Source organism: Maniola hyperantus, chromosome 4 (genome assembly GCF_902806685.2).
Source record: "Maniola hyperantus chromosome 4, iAphHyp1.2, whole genome shotgun sequence".
Taxonomy (NCBI): domain Eukaryota; kingdom Metazoa; phylum Arthropoda; class Insecta; order Lepidoptera; family Nymphalidae; genus Maniola; species Maniola hyperantus.
Genome location: NC_048539.1, coordinates 460,771 through 484,121, shown reverse-complemented (window position 1 = coordinate 484,121; position 23,351 = coordinate 460,771).

Sequence of the window (23,351 nt, the reverse complement as noted above, 5' to 3'; positions counted from 1 at the left end):
AGCCCGACTAGTTTCAAACCCATCCGAGGTCCTTTTTCACAGGGACTCAGTTCGCGCACGTGTCGCTGTTGACTGTGTATTGTGTGTGATGTGTGTGTATTTTGTCGATAATAGGAAATTACTAATTAATTATACTAAAATTATAAGGGTTCAATTAATAAAAACTAATCGTTCATCGAAATTCATTAATCAAATTAAGCAGTAATTATACTAAACAGTGTTATTAATTATTTTTAATCAAAACTCTATAACAACAGGTAATTATAGCATAAGTCGGATATATGTAATTGCATTCTGAATAATAGATAAAGCTAAATGGGCGTTGATACTAAAATTTAACAACTCAAATTACTGATAACATTGTACCTATTATAGGTATTTAATTTTTGCAATTCAAAATAATATAAATAAATAATATTTAAATTAATTAATTCAAAATAAATAATATTTCAATTGAAAGGACTTATTATTATCTTTTACTTGCAGTTTTCCTAAAATTACTTCATGATCAATTTTTGATCTTGAAATAAAGGATTTTCAACTTATGAATCTTCATCCAGACCATTTAAAGGTATGCCCATTTTTTAACTCTATTTCCAAATTAAAATATATTTATTAAATTTTTACGTATTAAAAATAAATAAAATAAATTCAAAAGCGGCGCATTTCTCTTCAAGTTGAGCTCCCCTGCGGCATACTATCTCCAATGCGTACACGCACACCACTATAAAAACATGTCTCACACACACAAGCACAAAACGACAGGCCTACAGACCTACAAAAACTACTTTCACCTTACCACACATCTATCGTTATAAAAATAGAGTCGATATTTGTTTAAACTAGCTGTTTAAGATGTTTGTAAGTGAGTTGGTAAGTAGGACACCAATGGTTTTCTTTATGGACCCTCATGAGGCCCTGGCAAGGTCCCCGCGTTATGACAAAGAGCTTAATTGTCCGCTGGAGAAATGCCTGCGGTAGCTTGAGATGAATAGATTAGTACAATTATCGTGGAATGGAATACATTTTCATGACTTTTCTTTGACTTTATCTCTCTCATTGAAAAAGGTTTGCATTATTTAAGATTGCCCTATTCGAACGCTTTAGTAACTTCACTCAAAATGTTTGCTAAAATCGTCATGATTGTGAGGGGATATAGCAAAAGAATCGGGCAGTGTTAGCATTTTTAGGGGACGGGACCCCCGACCCAGGTGACAATTTAGAAATTATAAATTCCCAAATTGTTCCTGCCGGAAATCGAACCCAGGATCTCCCACTTATTCTTTGACGCTGGGAGGTCCACGGCGCTCACCACTGCGCCAGGGAGGTCGTCAAAGAGAGTATAGAGGTAAGCACCTAATCATAAACAGTTGAACATTTTACATAAAATATTACTAACTAAAACTACATGAAAAACTCTACGTACTAGAGTTTCTTATGCTGTTTTTCATAAAGACCTAGAGAAAAGTGGGTTTAGGGTTGGGACCTCATAATAATAATAAATAAATAAATTTTTCTTTATTTCAGGCCGTGGCCCATGTGGTGTTAGTAAATAAGTACACAATATTTAAAAACTTAAGAACTATGTTAGTACGTACAGCTTAGATATTTATCTTCAACTATTCGTAGGTAAAATACTCGCTTGCAAATTACTCCTCTGTAGATTACTTTCTTGTAGATTCCCACACAACTCGGTTTTCCTATTAAATATGACAAACTTGCGATATAAAATTCCAGTAGGCCACATGCTCTCGTCCATGAAAACACTTAACTTATCCTTAGGAATATAGAACTTATATGCCGCATAACCTTTTTTCTGTTTTATATTTACGCTTTCTAAGTGAACCGGTCATAATCCTCGGAGATAGAAGCTAGACACTAGTCATGTTAGTCTGGTATGATTAAAGGAATGGCATGCCTATGAGGTACTGGTAAAGTATAGACGTAGAAGTAGAGGTAGGTAAAGGTAATAGAGACGTGGCGTGGGCGTGGCAGTCGGTACAATTAGTTGTAGGCTGGATCGCGCATAAATTCGATGTCGCCGCGCGATACCGTTGCAGACGATATTCGTTGACGTTAAGGCCAAGCTGAAAGGTTTTGACAACCTCCATCATGGTCACTGAGAAGATTATTATTTATTTATTTTTTTCCTACCATAAAGCACCATTATAAAATGGCAGCTTTATTACTACTACCATCTAGCCTATGGGCTAATAAGTAATATTATTCTAGCTTAAACTTCTACTTATGATTAATTTTTAAATCTAATTTACAGTCCAATAACTGTCCTTAGTTTATTCTAACACGTACTTACAGTTCGCTATGTTCTTGTGACCTAGAAAAATAAAGTAGCACAAGCACTACTGAGAAGATTGAAGGAAAGAAACCCCGCGGACGTAGCCCGAGACGTTCTCCATCATCATGATCAACCCATCACAGGCTCACTACAAAGCACGGGTCTCCTCTCAGAGTGAGAAGGGTTTTGGCCACAGTTTACCACGCTGGCCATGTGCGGATTGGTAGACTTCACACACCTTTGAGAACATTATGGAGAACTCTCAGGTATGCAGGTTTCCTCGCGATGTTTTCCTTCACCGTTAAAGCAAGTGATATTTAATTAATTAAAACACACATAACTCCGAAAAGTTAGAGGTGCGTGCCCGAGATCGAATCCCCGACCTCCGATTATAAGGCAGACGTCCTAACCACTAGGCTATCACAGCCACCCGAGACGTTGGTCAGATAAAAGAAGCGATCGACACACCTATAGCTGCGAGGCAATCCACGCGGCAACAAACAGAGGGAAATGGAAAACATCGTAGCAAAGATCCTCAAAATTGAGGAAGAGACACAGGAAGAAGAAGAAGACGACCTCCCTGGCGCAGTGGTAAGCGCTGTGGTCCTATTAGTGGGAGATCCCGTGTTCGATTCCCGGAAGGGGTTTGGAATTTTGTGATTTCTAATTTTTTTGTCTGTTCTGATGGGAGGCTTCCGCCAAAGCCAATGCGATTTAGCGTTCCGGTACGATGCGGTGTAGAAACCAAAGGTGTATGTGTTTAATAAAAACTGCCATACTACTTCCAGGTTAGCCCGCTTCCATCTTAGACTGCATCGTCACTTACCACCAGGTGATATTGCAGTCAAGGGCTAAATTGTATCGGAATCAAAAAAAAATACAAGGTGCTAGGACTCGCACTTAACCGGTTTTTTTAATCAAACTATTTTTTAATTTTTAGTATTTGGGTTATGAAAATCGGTAAGTATTGTATATTTTTAACCGACTTCAAAAAAAGGAGGAGGTTCTCAATTCGACTATGTTTTTTTTTTTCATTAATGTTTAGTACTTAATGGTAGCTTCCTCTTAACATAGGTTTATTCTAACCGCTCACTCGCATTCATGTTATGCTGATAGTGGCCCTAATTACGCGCGCCAATTGTACGCGGCTTGTAGTCTTGTAGACTAAGGAAAAGATGACTGACTGACTGACTGACTGACTGATCTATCAACGCACAGCTCAAACTACTGGACTGGATCGGGCTGAAGTTTGCCATTCAGATAGCTGTTATGACGTAAGCATCCGCTAAGAAACGATTTTTGAAAATTCAACCCCTAAGGTGGTGAAATAGGGGTTTGAAATTTGTGTAGTCCACGCGGACGAAGTCGCAGGCGTAAGCTAGTCTACATATATAAAAGGAAAAGGTGACTGACTGATCTATCAACGAACAGCTTAAACTACTGGACAGATCGCGATGAAATTTGGCATGCAGGTGGCTATTATGACGTAGACATCCGTTAAGAAAGGATTTTTGAAACTTCAACCCTTAAGGGGGTGAAATAGGGGTTTGAAATTTGTATAGTCCACGCGGACGAAGTCGCGAGCATAAGCTAGTCTTGAATAAAGAGGCTCTGGTATAGAACAAACGACCTACTACACTTGCAAAGTGCCAAAATCTGGCTAAAAACTGGTCAAGTGCGAGTCGGACCCCAAGCACCGACGATGGTTCCGAACCTTGGAAGGATACGTATAATTCTTTTGGATAATTGTAATCCTATAAAAGATAAATAATAATTAGGCATGTATGAATAATAAACATTATGTTGGAATGTGTCGCATTCTAATAAGCGAACATCATAAATGTTTAAATCTTTTAGTTACGCCTACTAAAACGAGATGGCGCTAGTTGTCGGTTCAATCACGTAAAAATATTGTACTATACCCCTCATTTACAAGATCTATATCGACTTAACTTTTAATATTAATTCACCAGTCAACAGACTGAAATTTTTGAAGAGTATTATCGTTGTAAATGATAATACTTAATAGTATACGTCCCGCATATTGCTAATGTGCGTAGCCGTCATTTTAGTGACGTCAGCACTACACTGAAAAATAACCATACTGGTAGCACATTAGCATCATACATTGCACGTTAGTAGTAGTAGTAGTAGTAGTTGATAGATCAGTCAGTCGCCATTTTCTTTTATTATACTAGCTTACGCTCGCGACTTCGTCCGCGTGGACTACACAAATTTCAAACCCTATTTCACCCCCGTAGAGGTTGAATTTTCAAAAATCCTTTCTTAACGGATGCCTACGTCATAGATAGATCAGTCAGTCAGTCACCTTTTCCTTTTATATATTTAGATTTAGAAGAGAAGGAACGACTGATAGATAGCACACCTCTGCTGGAGAGACACATATTATGCAAATAAGGTAGCAGCCATCTTTGACTTGACACTGATGCTATTAGCTTGTGATGACCGGGCGGATTCCGCACATTTCCGCCGTTTCGAGCTATTGAGGTGAGTAGTAGGGGAGTCGCCGGTTCTGGCCCACCTCCTGGGCCCCCTCCCAACCTCGGCCCCCTCCGCTGGTCGGTCAACTTCGAAATCTAAAAAAAAAAAAAAAAAAAAAAAAAAAAAAAGGTTTTGGGGTGCGCTCAATCGTTTGCGCTCACTCCCGTCTTCGTATCTCTAACCGTTTAAAAGTTAGCTTTTCGTCAAAATTAATCCCTAGTTCGTTATCTACTTGCTAATGACCTACTAATCACCCTCTATTGTTCGCATGCTCGCTGCTTCATTTCATGGGAATTACAAAGGAAACTCTTATCTCTCAATAAGTACTGTTTATTGGCCTCCAAATATTGATTTAAATAATTCTAACAAGAACATATCATTCTCTAACGTATTTTTATTGAATAAATCTAAAAAATCTGAACTTGTAACATGAAATACAAATACACTATACAATATTCACCGCAAACTGCTCTGTAGTCTTTTTGAACCCTCATTGTATTGAAAAACTTTGAACTTGTATAGTAAGTAACCAGCACCAATCAACCTGTTTGCGTCCACTGCTGGACATGGGCCTTCCCAAGAGTGCACCACCACACACGATCCTCTGCCTTCCTCATCCACCTACTTCCCGCTACCTTCACGCTGAGCGACTTTGAATTACTAATGACCTACTAATCACCGGTCTATTGTTCGCATGCATGGGGATTTCAAAGGAAACTTCTTATTTGTCATAACTACTGTTTATTAGTCTTCAATATTACGGTACGGTATTTTAATTGAATAAATCTAAACAATCTGAACTTGTATTGTAAGTAACCAGTACCAATCAACCTATTTAGCGTTCACAGCTGGACATAGGTCTTCCCAAGAGCGCGCCAACATATACGTTCCTCTGCCTTCCTCATCCATCTACTTTCCCACATCTCAACATATTATTTTGATGACATTTCGTACAGACTTAGCTTACTTACATCCTGGGATAGGACGCTACTTTTTATCCCGGAAAATCAAAGAGTTTTCACGGTATTTTAAAAAACTTAAATCCATGCGGACGAAGTCGCGGGCGTCATCTACTCAGAAATATATTCGTATTACACTAACGATTGCTTTTCTGCATATCGGGCATAACATTTTATCCAATGATAAAGCACACTTAATACACGTTATAGCATGACCACATGGTCTATAACACATGCCTACTTCTTCTACAAGACAAATTTTACAGCAAAGTTTAAATGTTTCTTCAGCATTTTCAACACATAATATGTTTCTGCCTGCAAATTTAGAACTTATTGTATTGTTATTTACAAATTGTTCAGAGTCTTTTGATGTACCACAAACATCTTTGGCAATAGTTTGTATGTATGTTTCACCCATCACAAGTAAAACATAGGGGCAGGACGGAAACCAACGAGCGTGCTCCGACCATGGAAGATCTTCGATGTCCCAATCTTTGAGTCCACCATCACAAAAGTAACAAATCACTCGATCACTTTTTCCTGTATAAAAAAAAACCAGCGTCTGCCATTTCTTGAGGTTTTTGATTTAAACCTTGAGGCCAGGTATCAAAACTTCGCAATCTTGCGATTTGAGTTGCATAACTAGGATATTTGGGATATAGAAACTCCATTTCGATCTACGAACAATGGATTTCAATGTTAGTAAAATATATTATAACAGATTTTTAGTAAGGTTTGCAAGCTTATTACACATTATTATTTATTGAAAATTAATTCTTTAATAACGATTTTACACACATTTACTGCTATTTAAGTATATTTCGATTTTTAACATTTTATATCTACCTATATAAAAAAAAAAACATATTTAAGGTGATGGTGGATAACTTAAAATAAAACAAAAAATATCTTTTAGCATTGTTTTATTACAAACCTTAATGATAATGTAGATACAAGTTTTGGCTTAATCTATATACAAAAATTAGATTTTCTTAACTGCTAGTATGCATAATATGATAATTTTTTAAGTTGAATGAGTTTCTTTGTAAGAGTTCCTTACATTCATTTTAGCAATTTTTTCGATTTAATCATTCTTTAGTTTTAATAATTTATCAAAGCTACTAAACCAAACAGAGTGTTTTTGGTCATAATATTAATTATTTCTAATAAGGGGTCCATTTTTCCCAATCAATTTTTTTCTTAAATTTTTTAATGTATTTATCATCACTACCCTGTGGAGTCTTTAAAGTTCCTTCGTTAGATGTAAAATTTCCTTCGAGCGATTTCATCTGCAGTTGATGAATAAAATCAGACCTTTTAGAATTTCCGATGTAAGTCAAAGGTATTTTAATTGCATGTAATGTCTTAGCAAATTTTTCCCAACCTATTGGATCACTTTTTTTTAGAGGTCTCAATGTACCATTAATTAGATCAACAATATTACTGCCGGGAATTTTTTCATTGTTTATTAACACTGTACCATCAGCATGATCCCAATAAATTGCATTTTTACTCAAAGAAATCGAGTTTAATAACAACTCACCTTTTTTCAAATATGATTTTGGTATCAGACTTAAAATTTGAGTTGTTGTGTAACGTGGTTGATTATTTTCTTTTTCTGTTACATCATCTGTCGGTGTTTTGAATGACATTAAGTTTTCATTTTCTATGTCTTTATTTTTGTAACTCTTATTTTCATTAATACTATCAGTAATAATTGGTAACAAGATAGGTTGACGTTCTTCCTCGGTGAAATGTAGATATCTTTGTAGAATTTGTAAATATAAAATACATTTTTTACGATCTTCAATATTACTATTTAAAATCTTTTGCATTTCTACATCTAATCGGGACATGGGATTTTCAACATTGGTTTGCTGTTTGAGTCTTTCTATAAAACTAGGCTCAACAAGCAACATTTTTTTGGCATTTTCCATATTAAACTAATCCACTCAAAATAAACTCCAAAATGAAAGGTAAAAATGCTCCTACTTTTTGTATCAATATATTTTTCTTTAGTTTTTTTTTTCCCTTGTGATACAAAGTGCGAAGTATACTTTTAAATTTTTTTAACTTTTTCTTTTGTACATTCACAAATGCAATTTATCTCTTCTTCTCCACACGATTTTAATAATGCTTTTTGACATTTAGGTTTAAGTATATGCAATGCGAGTAACAACTTTTTATGTGTCTTTAGACTTCAGTGCATTATTTGTAAATAATAGGAATTTGACGATTCTTTAAACTTTTACTATATCCTTTGTTGAAATAATATATACTACACAAAATTCATCACAGGTAAATATTTTTGATTTAATTGGACACATCATTTGCATCTTGTTTAAGATCAATCATTAAATATCCATGTGCTTCTTTTGTTGCATCCTTATAGCCATCCTCGATGAATTTTAAATTATCTGGTGACACTTGTCTTGATAAGTATCGTATTTGGTTTTATGATATCACGAGGATTTTAAAAATAAATAATGTAGCTTTAATTTAAGTTTAAAGAATCGTCAAATTCCTATTATTTACAAATAATGCACTGAAGTCTAAAGACACATAAAAAGTTGTTACTCGCATTGCATATACTTAAACCTAAATGTCAAAAAGCATTATTAAAATCGTGTGGAGAAGAAGAGATAAATTGCATTTGTGAATGTACAAAAGAAAAAGTTAAAAAAATTTAAAAGTATACTTCGCACTTTGTATCACAAGGGAAAAAAAAAAACTAAAGAAAAATATATTGATACAAAAAGTAGGAGCATTTTTACCTTTCATTTTGGAGTTTATTTTGAGTGGATTAGTTTAATATGGAAAATGCCAAAAAAATGTTGCTTGTTGAGCCTAGTTTTATAGAAAGACTCAAACAGCAAACCAATGTTGAAAATCCCATGTCCCGATTAGATGTAGAAATGCAAAAGATTTTAAATAGTAATATTGAAGATCGTAAAAAATGTATTTTATATTTACAAATTCTACAAAGATATCTACATTTCACCGAGGAAGAACGTCAACCTATCTTGTTACCAATTATTACTGATAGTATTAATGAAAATAAGAGTTACAAAAATAAAGACATAGAAAATGAAAACTTAATGTCATTCAAAACACCGACAGATGATGTAACAGAAAAAGAAAATAATCAACCACGTTACACAACAACTCAAATTTAAGTCTGATACCAAAATCATATTTGAAAAAAGGTGAGTTGTTATTAAACTCGATTTCTTTGAGTAAAAATGCAATTTATTGGGATCATGCTGATGGTACAGTGTTAATAAACAATGAAAAAATTCCCGGCAGTAATATTGTTGATCTAATTAATGGTACATTGAGACCTCTAAAAAAAAGTGATCCAATAGGTTGGGAAAAATTTGCTAAGACATTACATGCAATTAAAATACCTTTGACTTACATCGGAAATTCTAAAAGGTCTGATTTTATTCATCAACTGCAGATGAAATCGCTCGAAGGAAATTTTACATCTAACGAAGGAACTTTAAAGACTCCACAGGGTAGTGATGATAAATACATTAAAAAATTTAAGAAAAAAATTGATTGGGAAAAATGGACCCCTTATTAGAAATAATTAATATTATGACCAAAATCACTCTGTTTGGTTTAGTAGCTTTGATAAATTATTAAAACTAAAGAATGATTAAATCGAAAAAATTGCTAAAATGAATGTAAGGAACTCTTACAAAGAAACTCATTCAACTTAAAAAATTATCATATTATGCATACTAGCAGTTAAGAAAATCTAATTTTTGTATATAGATTAAGCCAAAACTTGTATCTACATTATCATTAAGGTTTGTAATAAAACAATGCTAAAAGATATTTTTTGTTTTATTTTAAGTTATCCACCATCACCTTAAATATGTTTTTTTTTTATATAGGTAGATATAAAATGTTAAAAATCGAAATATACTTAAATAGCAGTAAATGTGTGTAAAATCGTTATTAAAGAATTAATTTTCAATAAATAATAATGTGTAATAAGCTTGCAAACCTTACTAAAAATCTGTTATAATATATTTTACTAACATTGAAATCCATTGTTCGTAGATCGAAATGGAGTTTCTATATCCCAAATATCCTAGTTATGCAACTCAAATCGCAAGATTGCGAAGTTTTGATACCTGGCCTCAAGGTTTAAATCAAAAACCTCAAGAAATGGCAGACGCTGGTTTTTTTTATACAGGAAAAAGTGATCGAGTGATTTGTTACTTTTGTGATGGTGGACTCAAAGATTGGGACATCGAAGATCTTCCATGGTCGGAGCACGCTCGTTGGTTTCCGTCCTGCCCCTATGTTTTACTTGTGATGGGTGAAACATACATACAAACTATTGCCAAAGATGTTTGTGGTACATCAAAAGACTCTGAACAATTTGTAAATAACAATACAATAAGTTCTAAATTTGCAGGCAGAAACATATTATGTGTTGAAAATGCTGAAGAACATTTAAACTTTGCTGTAAAATTTGTCTTGTAGAAGAAGTAGGCATGTGTTATAGACCATGTGGTCATGCTATAACGTGTATTAAGTGTGCTTTATCATTGGATAAAATGTTATGCCCGATATGCAGAAAAGCAATCGTTAGTGTAATACGAATATATTTCTGAGTAGATGACGCCCGCGACTTCGTCCGCATGGATTTAAGTTTTTTAAAATACCGTGAAAACTCTTGATTTTCCGGGATAAAAAGTAGCGTCCTATCCCAGGATGTAAGTAAGCTAAGTCTGTACGAAATGTCATCAAAATAATATGTTGAGCTGTGGGAAAGTAGATGGATGAGGAAGGCAGAGGAACGTATATGTTGGCGCGCTCTTGGGAAGACCTATGTCCAGCTGTGAACGCTAAATAGGTTGATTGGTACTGGTTACTTACAATACAAGTTCAGATTGTTTAGATTTATTCAATTAAAATACCGTACCGTAATATTGAAGACTAATAAACAGTAGTTATGACAAATAAGAAGTTTCCTTTGAAATCCCCATGCATGCGAACAATAGACCGGTGATTAGTAGGTCATTAGTAATTCAAAGTCGCTCAGCGTGAAGGTAGCGGGAAGTAGGTGGATGAGGAAGGCAGAGGATCGTGTGTGGTGGTGCACTCTTGGGAAGGCCCATGTCCAGCAGTGGACGCAAACAGGTTGATTGGTGCTGGTTACTTACTATACAAGTTCAAAGTTTTTCAATACAATGAGGGTTCAAAAAGACTACAGAGCAGTTTGCGGTGAATATTGTATAGTGTATTTGTATTTCATGTTACAAGTTCAGATTTTTTAGATTTATTCAATAAAAATACGTTAGAGAATGATATGTTCTTGTTAGAATTATTTAAATCAATATTTGGAGGCCAATAAACAGTACTTATTGAGAGATAAGAGTTTCCTTTGTAATTCCCATGAAATGAAGCAGCGAGCATGCGAACAATAGAGGGTGATTAGTAGGTCATTAGCAAGTAGATAACGAACTAGGGATTAATTTTGACGAAAAGCTAACTTTTAAACGGTTAGAGATACGAAGACGGGAGTGAGCGCAAACGATTCAGCGCACCCCAAAACCTTTTTTTTTTTTTTTTTTTTTTTTTTTTTTTTTAGATTTCGAAGTTGACCGACCAGCGGAGGGGGCCGAGGTTGGGAGGGGGCCCAGGAGGTGGGCCAGAACCGGCGAATCCCCTACTACTGAGGTGTTACTCAGAACAGTTATGATCGTATTAAGTTTCATTATAAGGCACTTTTGACGGTTTTGCATACATTAATTAGGAAGAAACTCACACCTTCCTCAACCTAGACGTTTTCTCCACATGTCTACCTATAATATAATCTTCTTTTATTATAATATAAAAATAAATCACTAAAATATGTGTTGCTCATCGCGAATCTCGAGAACCGCTGAACTGATTTTGCTAATTCTTTTTTTATAATATTCCTTGAAGTACGAGGATGGTTCTTACGGAGAGAAAAATTTAAAAAGTTTGAATCGACTTGATTATTTATTATTTAGCGCCATCTATGAAAATTTTATCGAATTACCTATAGTACATACTGTTCTAAGAGAATATTAAATAACAATAAAATTACAACTCTATTAAAACGTCGTACCTACTGAATAAATATATTATTTAAACATCCTAGTTTTATAGCTATTAAAATTTTGAAATCAAAAATTTTCGAAAGCTAAGTTCCTACTTTCTTTATTTCTTGTTTTGTAATTTTATTTGACTTTCTATTCAAAAAAATTATTTCGAATTTAAGCTGTTTCTATTAGCATAAAACTTTAAGTAGGAATCCATACTTCCATACTAATATTATAAATGCGAAAGTGTGTCTGTCTGTCTGTCTGTCTGCCAGCTTTTCACGGCTCAACCGTTCAAATGATTTTAACGAAATTTGGTACAGAAATAGCTTACAACCCGGGGAAGGACATAGGCTACTTTTTATCCCGGAAAATTAAAGAGTTCCCATAGGATTTTTGAAAAGCTAAATCCACGCGGACGAAGTCGCGGACATCATCTAGTTACCAATAATTGCGATAAAATTTCCTTTCTCGATGCTAAGAATGAAGGAGTACAGGAGAGACGACCCTTTTCTGGAAGCGTTTCGTCGTATTTTCGCATCGTCATAGCTTAGGTACCTACATCTGCAAACAAAAAGTGGGGGGTCTCTGGATTTTCGTGTCGAGTGACATATCAAAATATGAGGAGTTCCGTACCTACTCTATCTCCAAAGAACCAGCCTGATGGTATAAGCTTTCTAAGAAAAATCGGTAAAATCGTTTCAAAGACGGGAATTATGGAGTAAAATAGATGAAAACTATGATCTTTATGTTTTTCAGGATATAAATTATTCTATAATATGTTAAGCGAGAGTATTAGCTACTAGCTCATGTTCGCGGCTTCGTCCGCGTGGACTACACCAAACCTCTATTTCACCCCCTTAGGGGTTGAATTTTCAAAAATCCTTTTCTTAAAGGATGCCTACGTTATGATAGCTATCTGCATGCCAAATTTCTGCCCGATCTGTCCAGTAGTTTGAGCTGTGTGTTGATAAATCAGTCAGTCAGTAAGTAAGTCAGTCAGTCAGTCAGTCAGTCACCTTTTCCTTTTAAATATTTAGATAAGTGTGTGTAACTACTGAATGGATTCAAGCGTTACTTAGGTAACGCTTGAATCCATTCAGTAGTTTCAGCGTGAAGCGAGCACAGACAGACCGATAAACAGACACAAATTAAAAAAAAAAATGTTTTGGGGTCTATATCGATAATAATAATGTTTCGTGCGATCAAAACTTCCAAAAAAAAATGTTCAGAAACAAATCAAATCAAATCATTTATTTGCACGATTGCAGGTACAATGATGGTGTTACAGTGGTTTATTTACGGCTACAATCCGCCATAATGCATGCAATGCAAAAGGGCATGCAAAATTTATTTTCTTATTATCTATTATTAATAAGCTATTTTATAACTTTTTTTTGGAATTATAATGTTCAACAGTCACATATCACATAATATAATATCACATGTCCCATAATAATTATCTACCTATAATATATTAACCAAGAAATAATTAAAAAAAAAATAGTCAATATAATATAATCACATCAAGTCAGTTTTATTTAACAGTTTTATTATAAGTAGGTATTATATAGAAGAACAGCTACTTTGTACCCAATACCTCCTAAAGAGAGCCATCTTAAAATATAGTACCGTTAGCAAAATGACGCACGGTGGTTGCGCAACATGGTGGAAATCATACTTTTGTTTTCTACCTTTAGTACTGTTACTTTCGTACCTAAAAATAAAATAAAAAAGTGTGGTATAGAAGCTGGCGTTACTTTGCGGAAGTCCATGATATACAATGAACCAAAAGCTTAATTTGCTGTAATCCGCTGAAACAGGTCGAGGTTTCGCTCCGGTGTCGGGCCAAACGTGCGTCGAGTGTGTTTGGGATTTGTGTGGTGCTGCGTGCTGGTGGTGCGTATTGCTTGCCTGGTGGCTGCTTCTTCCTGCATGTTTAGCAGTGGGAGGGCGGGCGGTGCATTTCGCATGCTGCATGTTGCACCATACAGATTCGACCTGTTTCAGCGAATTATAGCAAATTAAGCTTTTGGTTCATTGGATAAAAAGTGGTCATAACTCCGGGTAAAATTCTTGGCAATTTGGGAATTCGGGAGTATACCTATAATTGTTAAATTGACTCTGGTCTGCCCCCGATTGTGTAAGAAAAACGTATTCATCGTAATCGACAGCAAATTCTGCCCCTTGATTGGTTGAATTAGCTGTTCATATATTTTCACAGCCAATCAAGGGCAGTATTTGCTACCGATTACGACTACGATGAATACGCGTTTTTCTTACACAATCGAGAGGCAGGCCTGGTAGATTCTTCTCGTCCAAAATGTCTCAGTGCTTGAATACCGAAGTCTTCGAACAGTGCATGTTACCAGTGATAATAATAATAAGTATTATATGGATTCGAGACATGGTCGCTAACTATGGGCCTTACAAAAAAGCTAGCTAAAGCTATGAATGTAATAAATAGGTATTAGATGGTAACAAAGACGCTCGAAGGCAGAACAAAGGCGAAAATGGCGACGCTCCTCAACCGTGCTAGTGGGTCAGACTCGATCATTAGACGCCGAATTCGAGGAGACCCGCTGTGTGGAACAAGTCATAAAAGGGTGGTGGTCACCACTATATGTTTGTGGCGGTTGCCACAGTAGAAACTAGATGGCGCTGTTCAATCAATAACATTTCATGACGTAGTCTCGAACAAATGTACCGCCGACAGTACTCGCACTAACGGAGTTTTCTACAATCTCGACTATCTATATATAGAAGTTTCAAGACACAACCGTCGGCCCAGCTGGCGCTAACGAGCTAACCAACCGCTCGGTGGGAGATCTCCCTTTGGTACGGTTGAGCCTGCACATCGCTCCCGTACATGTTGATACAATACGACGACGTAGGAGGCCTTTGGCCAAACGGGGGTTTGGCCTCCCGAACACGGACTGGGCCCCACCCGATCCATCCAGTAGTTTGAAAAACTGTGCGTTGATAGATGAGTCAGTCAGTTAACTTTTCCTTTTATAGATATGATTAGCTTATTCCCGTGACTTCGTCCGCGTGGACTAGACACAATTTCGAACCCCTGTTTTACCCCCTTTGAAGTTGAATTTTCAAAAAACCCTTTCTTAGCGTGTGCCTACGTGATAATAGCTATTTGCATGCAAAATTTCAGCCCGATCCTGTTATATAGTGTGTTATCTATGGCCCGATCCGTCCAGTAGCTTGAGCTGTGCGTTCATAGATCAGTCAGTCAGTCAGCTTTTCCTTTTATAGATATGATTTGGCAATTCCCGCTATGTTCTGCTCTTTGATCCACCCGCTAGTCTATATCATAAGAAACCGATTCGCAGACCATCCATCTTGGTAATGACGGGCTACTGGACATGATATATAGGACTAGTATAACGGTGCTTACGATATGTAAGTAATTACTTGATAATCAGTCTTACATGTTAACTATGTATAGTCCGCGACAGGTCGACGTGGCATTCGGGGTATGAAGCCGGGGGAACACCCTGCACACCCGCACCGGGTTAGCGCGGGGGCTGTGCGGGGGTGCGGGGCGTTCCCACTACGATTGCCATGTCAACCTCACTCGATAATAAGTACTCATAAAGAATTTTCCGTTTTGCATGACGAATGCAAAAAAAAGTTGTCTGAAAGAAAATCAAAGGAGAAAGTTATTTTATCATCAGCTTAATATTTTAAGCATTCAATAAATACTCGTATTTTTCCAAAAAGATGTATTTTAATGCGTATAATATAATACTTAAAATGAACATAAAGATGAAAGTTAGCTTTATATTACAAAAATTAACTAACTAAGTCGTTTTTAAAATTGACCCACAATATTGTAGATATTTATTAAAATTCACTATTATTATTTGGTTGAAATAAAGTAAAAAAAATGTCCAGTAAACTTGTAGGTAAAATAGGCGAGTTAAGTTAATGATAGTAATTTTTACCACAACGACAACTTAGGGGGCGTCCACAAATTACGTGAGGTGTTTTTTTGAATTTTCTGTCCCTCCCTCCCCCCCTGGTGAAATGTCATGAGATTTTATTCAACCCCCTCCCCCATCCCCCAATCTCACGTGAGATTTTTCAAAATGTGGGTTTCTTACGGAAACGCGTTGGATTGTTATTGTAAAAAGAAAAAATATATAAAAAATATATCTTAAGCATGTACAATCTGGATTAAATGGACCAAAATAGTATAATTTCTTTTTGTTTCAATCAGAAAAAAAAATTGCGTGATATTTGCCGAGACCCCCCCTCTCTCCAACGTAAGATTAGATGAGATTTGACTCGACCCCCTCCCCCCCCTTAAACACCTCACGTAATTTATGGACGCCCCCTTAAGTCCTGGACCTATGTCCAGCAGTGGACAGTATCGGTTGTTGATGATGATGATGATGATGATTAATTATTTATGGGTACAGTTGTGCGTGGTTGTGCTATTGAGGTGTGAGGTGTAACAATTCCAGTGAGGATTAAGATATCCACTTATATGTTGATTAATGATATAACCTAAAGCGCAACCTAACCTCCATGATATCGGAAGATAAAACCGTTGGGGATTCTTTAGAACCGCCAGTACGACCTTTAGATGTATGGTATTTATCACTAAATGGATCAATCTTTCATTAGTACTCAGGTATTTTTAAATATTCAAGACCAAAATTTGGGTCTTGCTAGATATGTACATACGCGTACTGTACCCGTAGTACAAGATTTTATGTCTCACTAAACGAAACCAAATTCGAGAGTCGAAATACTTCCGCGTTACAGTAAAATGGACCTAAACAGCCTTGAATTGAAGTCAAATATTCAATGCCACTGATTTTAATTTCGCAATGTTTCCGCTTGGAGCGCTGGCTGTAGAAGTGTAGACAAACTTGAGCTTTAAAACAAGGCATTTAAGATCCAGTTTACTATAACGCGGAAGTATTTCGACTCTCGAATTTGGTTTGGTTTGGTAAGACGTAAAATCTTGTACTACGGGTACTGAGCCAGTTAATGGTCGAAATAACTAATGGATATGGACAGAGAATGTCTATAGGTGTGGGGTGCCAGCCAGGTAGCCTCCCAGTGTGCCTGGGTGCTGCTGGTCCCTTTTGGATGCATCGGGCATCCGAGGGAAAGAGCAGTATTCGGGCCGATGCACCCCGGTAACATGGCTAATAATCTCTCTTCGGGGATATTGTTAGCCATGGCTAATGGCCTGGCAGGGGGGAGGTTTCTCCGCGTGTCCCTCTGACTAGCAGAGGGCGCAGCGGACGAGGCGGAGGATGGGACGCGGGTGACGTGGTGCGCGGAGTCTGCAGTTGTCGCCCGTTGGGTCCCCGGGTCGGGAGGCGTACGCACTTCGTCGGTGCGCCTCGGACGTGTGGTGGGGAACCTCGTGAGCGGAGTCCCCGGTTCGCCTCGGCGGATGTCACTGGCTGGGTCGCGGTGGTTTGCTTCGGTGTTCCCGTGACCCAGTCACCAGGCGACGTGCAGGAGCGCCGCTGGGTTTTAGTGGGTATTCCGGTTCCGGTCCAGTTGGTTGGCTGGCTGGTTAACTGGCTAGCATCCGGGGGGGGGGGGGGGGGGGGGGGGGTTTTGCGTAAAGGCATTTCCTAGTGTTAAAATTCCATTTTTCATGCAAAACCTTTGAATTTTATAAGGAAAATATTGTTACTACCACAATTCTTATCCATACTTCCATACTAATCCATATCCATACCTTATATTATAAATGCGAAAGTGTGTCTGTCTGTCTGCTAGATTTTCACGGCTCAACCGTTTAGCCGATTTTAACGAAATTTGGTACAGAGATAGCTTGCATCCCGGGGAAGGACATAGGCTACTTTTTATCCCGGAAAATCCTGTGGGATGGATTTTCAAAAACCTAAATCTACGTGGACGAAGTCACGAGTATCATCTAGTATGTTTGTAAATTTAATACCTATAGACTCAGTCTGAAATAAAATAATTTTTATTTTTATTTATCTCCAGATATTTATAGAAACGTCTGAACAAAGACCTCATTGAAAATTAATTTTAATAATACATATTATTAATGGTAGGTAATCGATATAGCCTGCAAACCGCGCCGTCTGGCAGGCTGTGTGTCGGTCTGTAGTCTGTCGGTCTGTCGTGACCCCCTTTTAGTAACGGTGCTCATCTGGAAGTAGCACAGCCCAGGCGGGTTTTTGCGAGCCGAAATGCTATGGAATGTAGATCTTAGAACGAAATCACTTCTGTACGCTTAGTACGAGATTTTATGTCTCACCAAACGTTGCTAGAAATCGAGAGTCGAAGTTAAAGTCAAATGATTTATTCAAATTAGGTAATAAATTACTCTTTTTGATAGTCAGATGTTGGATTTGTAAGATATACTGGTGATAATTATTACAGAAACTTAAAACTAAAGCTACGAGGGTTCCAAACGCGCCCAGGTCTGAGAAGAGCCCACACCAAACTCAGCCGGGTATTCTTTTTATTATCACCTCTTTACAAAATTATTTAAACTTATAAGAACTATCACATAACCGTTAAGCAACTCATTCCCAAGCTTTCTTATCATTTAAATAATCCTTTACATTGTAATAGGAATTTTAAATTAGAAACACAGTAACGTCAAAGTAAAATGGACCTAAAGAGCATTGAATTGAAGTCAAAAATTCAATGTCACTGATTTTAATTTCGCAATGTTTGGAGCGCTGGCTGTAGATGTGTATACAAACTTTAGCTTTAAAACAAGGCAATGGAGATCTCGTTTACTATAATGCGGAAGGTTTTCGACACTCGAATACTATCAACGTTGGTGAGACATAAAATCTCGTACTAAGCGTTACTGGTTTATTATACTAATGGGTTTTATATGAAACGTGATAACTTTAAATATTACTGTTGCTATGGATTTTATGATATCGGTTAATTAAGACTTGTTGCTACTAGTTAGCTGATTTTTAGGACACGACTTGTGGACTGAATACTTTTAGTTTTCGTAGGTACCTTTTAAGCATTAAATGTCTATTTGAGATTTTATTGGAATTAGGTATTATTGCGTTGGGCTCTCAGACCTAATTCCATAGTAAAATCCAATAGATTTATCTAAAAATTAGCCGACCTCCCTGGCGCAGTGGTAAGCGCTGTTGTCTTATTAGTGGGAGGTCTCGGGTTCGATTGCCGGCAGGGGTTTGGATATTTATAATTTCTAAATTTCTGGTCTGGTCCGGTGGGAGGCTTCGGCCGTGGCTAGTTACTACCTTACGGGCAAACGATATAGGTACAATAATGAAAATAATATTTATCATAAGTTATCTTACAGTGCTACGCCGTAGCGCCTCCCAAAGATTTCAACGCGTTCTTAGTCCGATATTAAAATCGAATGTTTTAATTTTTGCATTATTAGCTTTTATGATGTAAAAAGACCGTCCAAGTGCGAGTTAAGCTCGCACAACGAGGGTTCCGTACTAACGTCATATCTTTTCGACATTTTGCATGATAATTCAAAAACTATGATGCATAAAAATAAGTAAAAATCTGTTTTAGAATGCACAGGTGAAGACCTTTCATATGATACCCCACTTGATACAGTTATCTTACTTTGAAAATTGAAAACACTAATTATTAGTTCATGACCACAATTAAATTTTTTTTGTGTGATGTAACCACAAATTCATGGTTTTCAGATTTTTCTGCTATAAGATCTAAGTTAAGTTATTTTCTTTTCATATTGTAAAAGACTATAATACTCGTAGCTCAATAGATAGAAATATCACAATAAGAATTAAGATCTACCTCTTTCACAGATGCGCAAGCGCAACTCTATACAAGAGCGAAAAATAAATATTGTTACGGTCAAATATGATGTTGACAGCAAAAAATCCTCTTTGGCGGTAGAAATTACCAATTTCTTCATGCATTAAACAACTCTTTATTCCTTAATCCATACGATTCAAAGTTGTATAGCTGACTACTTTGGAATGTTGTTAAATATTGTACTCCTTTGACGATGCGTTACACAAATATGTTGCCGGCATTGTTAAACTTATTCTAATAGTTATAGGGTTTAAAGTTCCGTGTTTCGATGGTAGAATAGTGTTTGCTAAATATGTTATTAACGGTTTAAGCCAATTGGATGGTCGTCACGGTCCCAAATTGCAGGTGCTATAAATGTAAACACTATACACGAACGGAAGGTGGCCATTCTGTTATTGTCTATTGGCCAAAATTTGTTTATTGTATAATTTTATTGACTGGTTTGGAATTTGGGAAGCATACTCGTTGTTCTTTTGTGTAATAGAAATGTCAGATAGGTATCTAGTTGTTTGGTTTTGGTTTTACCATGTAATTTCAAATAGCAGGTAGATAGGTACAGTGCGTAATTTTTGAAAAAGGACTCATCATATTTGCTCTATCTAAATATATAAAAAGAAGAGGTGACTGACTGACTGACTGACTGACTGACTGACTGACTGATCTATCAACGCACAGCTCAAACTACTGGACAGATCGGGCTAAAATTTGGCTTGCAAATTGCTATTATAGACGTAGGCATCCACTAAAACAGGATTTTTGAAAATTCAACGCCTAAGGGGGTTAAATAGGGCTTTGAAGAGTAGTCCACACGGATGAAGTCGCGAGCAATAAGCTAGTAAACTATAAAATATGTTAATTGTCATGTTAAAAATTGATAATATTATGATAGTTGTTACATAGAGAGCAAATCATGGCAAGTCCTTTCTCATTTACGCTTTATGAAAATACCTTAGTTAGTTAGGTATCTACTGAGAATACTTATTAGTCAAATTCAAATATTTTATTCAAAATAGGAAATAAATTACACTTTTTAATGGTCGGTTGTTGAATTTGTAAGATGATATACCTAGTGGTGATATATTTTAAACCTTTATCTTACAGTCTCTTCAATTCCAAGCGCATTAGAGCAAATAGATTTAGATTATAGTTTTAAGACAAAGTGTACTTACTTATTTAAAAAAAAAACTTAATCAATTTACAGAACCATTTACTTTATTCATACGGAGGGATATCATTTCATCCCAGAAAACTTTTCATCTCTGAAAATCAAACTTATATTCACGTGAACGAGTTCGCGGGATACCTATATCATAAAGGTTATATTTTAGTAAATCCTATATAAATAATATCTATTTATAAAACTATTCCATCTAACAATAGATTCCAAAGCCTAGTTTTGCATACGTCGCGCTCCGTAGCCCGCGCGGTATTGTATGTGTTTACATCCTTCGCCGGTTTTACAGCGCTTTACAAATTATAACCATTAGACGACAGTTTAGTTGAAGCGCTGCAGCATTAGTAAGCACTCGTGTATGACTATTGACACACTTGGATAAGTCTTTATTGCTCACACCGAATATCATCATACACATCTGCTTTTATGTAGTTCTCATTTAGATTCATGTACGCTTAGAAATGTCCGACTAATCAAAAAACAGAGAACGAAGTGATCCCATAATAAGGGTTCTGTTTCCTTTTGAGCCTCGAAGTACGGAACTCTGATAAAGCGATTTAAACTGAATTCAAAATTGTTCAATATGTATTAGATTAGACTAGCGAATGCCCGCTGCTTCGCGTGGCTAAAACATCCTCTTTATTCCCCACTATTGTATTGATTGATTTCTTTGAATAATTAAATCATGTTTAATTTCTTTTGCATTCGGTCTAAAAGTAGAAAACGTTTTCGTAAATTATAACTTAAGTGCATGTATTTGGATATTTCTTTAAGATTAGACTTTACTTAAAATGTTTTCAAGGACTTGTTTCGAGGTTAAGAAGAAATGCCTAGGTATATGTTTTTCTTATTAAGAGACTACACTTTCTATAGAAATCCTACTTAGACCATGAATTTTAGATGTTGGCTCTTAAGTTTCATCCTCTTGAAATTTGAAAATACCTAATAATCTCATATTTTAATTTCAAGTTATTTGACTACCGCGTACTTCATTTAACTACACTAAAATTAAACTTTCATTAATATACCGCAACAAAAAAGAGATTTCTGCAGTTTTCGATGATGTGCAGAAATTAAAAATATACTTATAAATTATACCTAGGTATTTCGGTACCATTTGATATTTTTTAAGCCGTGACAAGTTCGGGCTTTCGTTCCCGGCTAAGCACCTGCAATTTTTTAGTGTTATGTGCTTTTCGAGCAATTAAATATCACTTGCTTTAACAATGAAGGAAAAAAAATGAGTAAACTTGCATGCCTGAGGGCTGAGAGTTAAATGATTAAATGATTTATTTGTTGAGATTTGTAGACTAGTCCACAATATTCTCATAGGTACGTAAAGTCTGCTAATCCGCACTGTGCCAAAATAGTAAATTACTTAGAAAAAGTTCGTTCATTATAATTTGAAACAACTTAAAAATAATCGCATGTGTTTTTGATCATGGCCAAAACATTTGGTCGAACTGCAAAGCTTCGATTCACCATGGCTTGTTAACAATATTGTGTAGTGATTATTTAACTGTGTTTTGGTGTTATTACCATCTTTAGCGTGAAGAAAGCATGATTATGGGTCTATTTTGTTTAACAAGCTGTTATCATTGTTTTTAACTGCGTTGTTTTGGTGACAACATGTGCTTCTATTAGTAAAAAACATTAAAAGTTTAAGACATTGTAAGTTTTACAGGAAGTTTGTTTGTTTTAAAAACAATGGCTATGATCTTTTTCTTTATATTAAACTAGCTTATGCCCACGACTTCGTCCGCGTGGACTTAAAAAAATATCAAACCCCTATTTCACCCCCTTAGGGGTTGAATTTTCAAAAATCCTTTCTTAGCGGATGCCTACGTCATTTCATTATAGCTATCTGCATGCCAAATTTCAGCCCGATACGTCCAGTAGTTTGAGCTGTGCGTTGATAGATCATTCAGTCAGTCAGTCGGTCAGTCAGTCAGTCAGTCAGTCACCTTTCCTTATATATAAGTATTAATATTTAGTTGTTTCACTTTTAATGTACCTAATATATAATAAAGTAAGCCAAACGCCAATAAAACAGTTTCGCACAGACCGTGCGGATCTCGGCTCCGAAAAGCCGGAATGGAGGCCGCTCGCTCCACTTGCATTTTAGGTTACCACTTACCGGCGCGCGCCCTCGATCACTGGCGCGCGGCACCGACGCGCTAAAGGGCAAAGGGTTACGTTTAGCGAGGACCAAGGTACAGGTTTATTGTTTTATACTAACTTTTTTATTTATTTATTTGTACCGAAAACATCCATACTTCCATACTAATATTATAAATGCGAAAGTGTGTCTGTCTGTCTGTCTGTCTGCTAGCTTTTCACAGCCCAACCGTTCAACCGATTTTGATGAAATTTGGTACAGAGTTAGCTTATATCCCGGGGAAGGACATAGGTTATACTTTTTATCCCGGAAAATTAAAGAGTTCCCACAGGATTTTAAACGGCTAGCTCCAGTGGTATCCTGAGGGCATTTGCTGACAGGTTTGATTGTCAGTACCTGAACCATT